The sequence below is a fragment of the Mus pahari genome, chromosome 14 (genome assembly GCF_900095145.1).
Source record: "Mus pahari chromosome 14, PAHARI_EIJ_v1.1, whole genome shotgun sequence".
NCBI classification, from domain to species: domain Eukaryota; kingdom Metazoa; phylum Chordata; class Mammalia; order Rodentia; family Muridae; genus Mus; species Mus pahari.
The window spans coordinates 51,649,969-51,653,928 of NC_034603.1; the positions used below are offsets into that span (position 1 = coordinate 51,649,969).

Consider the following 3,960-nt stretch of genomic DNA (forward strand, 5'->3'; position numbering starts at 1 on the left):
TTTTTGGTTTTTTGAGACAGGGTTTCTCTGTGTAGCCCTGGCTGTCCTGGAACTCACTCTGTAGACAAGGCTGGCCTCGAACTCAGAAATCCACCTACCTCTGCCTCCCAAGTGCTGGGATTAAAGGCGTGCACCACCACACCAGGCTTGATTTTGTATTTTATAGTAGGGTAGCATACTCCTGGTTTTCCATAAAATTGTAATTCAGGGCCCTGGATTTTCGTTATTCATGTGTCTTTCTCATCAGTAGCTTCTGACCTCCAGATTTCTGTTCGTTTGCACACAGACCCACAAACAGTTCACTTAGATTTTCCTCTAGAGCAGCGCTTCTCAACCCTCCTAATGCTGCGACCCTGTAACGCAGGGTTACAGTTCCTCCTGCTGTCCTGACCCCCAACCGTAAAATGATTTCTGTTACTACTTCATGACTAATTTTGCGACTGTTATGAATCATAATGTAAAGAGCTGTGTTTTCTGATGGTCTTAGGTGATCCCCACAAAAGAATCGCTTGACACCCCCTCGAAAGGCATTGTGCCGCACAGGTTGAGAAGCTCTGCTCTAGAGATAGTCATTGGTTAGCTAGTACATCGTCAGCACCTCATCTGCCTGGGTTCAGGCAGCGCACTGTCAGCGCCTCACCCTCTCCGCCTACCCCCTTCTCTCTGTTTAGATCCTTCCTCTACAGATTGGAAGAGCAGACAGAGTGCACAATAGGGCTGCATTTGGTTTTATTTTGAAAGTTGTTTCTGTCAGACAGAGCACATACTGCGTTTCCCTTATGTGCCTGTTTGTGTAGTCAGGACCATCACTTCCATTTTACCCAGTCAACCCTCCCACATCACACTGTAGATAGAGAGGAGTTTTCAGACCAGAAATAGATTATTCTGAGTATAAGAATATAAAGAATATATTCTGCTCAGCTAGACATGGTGACACACACCTGTAATCCTAACACTTAGCCAGCTGAGGCTGGAGATGTGCCACAAGGAAGGAGCCCATCTGGGTTACAGTGTGAGGCAACAGAAGCATATACCAAACATGTATAAGGGACCTGCAGTGTCTAGTACTGTAGTGCCAGCATGTCCATCAGGACAAAATGTTCCATCACTGACCTCATCCTTCAGACGAACTTACACATCCTACCCAAATGAGTCAGGCAAGACATCTCAGACTTACTGCATAGAATCAGGTTCACCTCCTACTGAGAGCCACATATTTGTTACATTGCCATTACTAATCTTCCTTGGTTGGTCCATGATATCATATCCTGTCAGCAAGCTGAAGGCGTGTGTCCTCTGTCTCTGGTCGGCTCTGCCTGCCGTAGAAGCCTTGTGTGTGCTCTTGCTCTGCCCGTTTCCTGCAGTCTGAAGTCCAGCCCTTTGCTGGACATTTGCTTCTCGCCATTCCTTGTTGGTTTCTCTAAAGCTAATTCAAAACTTATTTCAAAAATCAGCTAAACATCGGGGTTTTTCTAACTCCTCCAGCAGCCCATGCATATGACATGAGTTACCGCCCCCCCCCCTTTTCTACTACTATTGTATCCTAATTGTAGTGGTCCGTATTTCTCAAGTTTCACCCCAGTGTTGCTTAGCTCATACATAACTGTTAAATGATAATATTATATAAACAGTCTCTCAAGTGAGCAGGGGGAAAGGTCTTTCGGTTGATGGAGTTAAAATTTGTGGGTAAAAGTTCTAAAATGAGCCAGGCAGTGGTGGCGCACGCCTTTGATCCCAGCACTTGGGAGGCAGAGGCAGGCGGACTTCTGAGTTTGAGGTCAGCCTGGTCTACAAAGTGAGTTCCAGGACAGCCAGGGCTATACAGAGAAACCCTGTCTCGAAAAACCAAAAAGAAAGGTTTTAAAATGGTAGCCAATCCTAAGATGTATGGGTTTTGACAGATTTTTATTTTTTAATCTTAGGGGTTTTTTTGTTTATTATATTGGTCGATTGTTTTGGTGTTTGTTTTTTAAACTGTGTGTGTGCGTCTATTATCTATCTGTCTGTCTGTCCGTCTGTGAGAATGTATATCACATGTATGCAGATGCCCAAGGAGGCAGAAGAGGGCATCAAATGCCCTGGCACTGTATCACAGGCAGTTGTGCGCTACCTGACCTGGGAGTTGGGAACTGGAGTTGGGTCCTCTGGAAAGTAGGAAGAACTCTTAGCAAACGAGTAATATCTTCTGATCATGGTTTGGTTTGTTTGAGAAGGGGTTTTTGTTACACAGTCCTGACTTGCCTAAAACTTGCTGGGTAAACCAGGCTAACCTTGAACTTACAGTTCTCTTCTTGCCTCTCTCCCTAAGTGCTAAGGACCACCATGCCCAGCTGCTGTCTGCGTCGTTTGGTGTACATCATCATTTATCGTATCACGTACCTTTTACAGCTCTCATTTCACTACCTCCATGTTTCCCTTGAATGAAAATATTTTTCTCCTGTCTAAAAGTCTGCACTCAGTCCTTCAGCCTGTGTTTACTTAACAGCTACTATATGCCAGACACTGGGGTGAAACACTAGAAATACAGACCAAAGTCCACAGTTGCTGTTATATAGAAGTTCACTTTACTCTGGATGCTTACATTATCCCTTAAAGTTCCCGTGACTCAGTCTGAATTGTGTGTCTGTTGCATCCTCAGATTCAGTCAGCTAAATTGGAAAATATTCAGAAAAACAAGGTATATCTATTGAGAATGCGCAAAGTTTGGTGTCTTTATGTCTAGACAGTGCTTCACAATGACTATGTGCACAACCTTCTCAATGTTAGATACTGTAGCTAACACAGGTGATTGACTTCAGGTGTGTGTGTGGGGTGCGAGTAGGAAGTTGCTTTAATTTTAAGAGGCAAATTGTTTCTGTAAGCTGGTGAGAAAGCCATAGCAGTTAGGGCAGCCCTATTGTGGGAAGTCTTGCAATGGGTGGTCACATCTGTAAAGCATCCTCAGAATAAGAAATGTCTTCGGGAAAGACTTTTTCCGCAGGGAGTGCAGAGGGAGCTGCTCTGGGTTTTGAGTGACAGCATGGAAATGCTAGATTCTTGACACACAGGTCGAACTCAGATCTGATGTCAGAGAAGAGAGAGCCTCCCAGGCATGAAAGTACCAGCATCCAATTGTATATTCAGAAAGTACTCAGGGTGGGGGCAACTAAGAGAGCCAGTTGCACAGATGGGGCTCTGAGACAGAGCTGTAGCACCAGGAGCCTTGGGGGTGTTTGTTTGTTTGTTTGTTTGTTTGCTGAGAACTGGGCATTTCTTTGGTTTTGTTTTCTGTGGTTTGTTTGTTGAAACAGGGTCTCCATATTACATAGTTCTGGCCATCCTAAAACTGTATAGACCATAGTGGCCTCAGACTCACAAAGATCTGCTTGCCTCTGCCTCCCAAGTACTGGGATTAAACACTGTACCATGACACTGTAATCTAAGCTTTTCTTTATAAACATTAATATTTAGCAGAGTGGGAAAAAAAACCCTATCTGTATAAGAAATACCAAATAGTCTTTTCTGTCACATACTATAAAATGTGTGTTTGGGACAAGGAATCCTAATCCCCCCGTCATGTAGACTTTAATGTAAATGTTTTAATCTAGCCCTCTCCCCCCATCCCATAATAAGGTCCACTGCTCTACTCCAGGAATGAGAAGGCCTGGAGCAGTGACCTTCTTCTCCCCTTCCTCCTTTTCCTGTGGTGGCACCAACTCTGTACAAACTAGCCAATCAAATAAGACAGTGAGATCAAACCCCAGCCATTAGAGAGGAGATTGATTCAGTCACCAGAGTTAGAATAAAAACCTGGTGTACCTTCTGTCCCTGTGTGCTCTTCAGGGCACATCCTCTTGACCAAGAGTCGGGTTTGCCTTGCCCAGACTCCAGGTAGAATGGTAGATTTCTTTTTTTTTTTTTTTTTTTTTTTTTTTTTTTTTTTTTTTTTATTTACTGGCTCCTTACTCTGCAAAGTACTGT

At 44.0% G+C, this 3,960-nt stretch overlaps 1 protein-coding gene across 10 annotated transcripts in view; it reads left to right on the forward strand.

The window, feature by feature from the left end:
• Synrg (synergin gamma) overlaps positions 1–3,960 on the forward strand; it is an 81,016-nt gene that overhangs the window by 30,932 nt on the left and 46,124 nt on the right. The gene's annotated exons all lie outside the window — the stretch shown is intronic.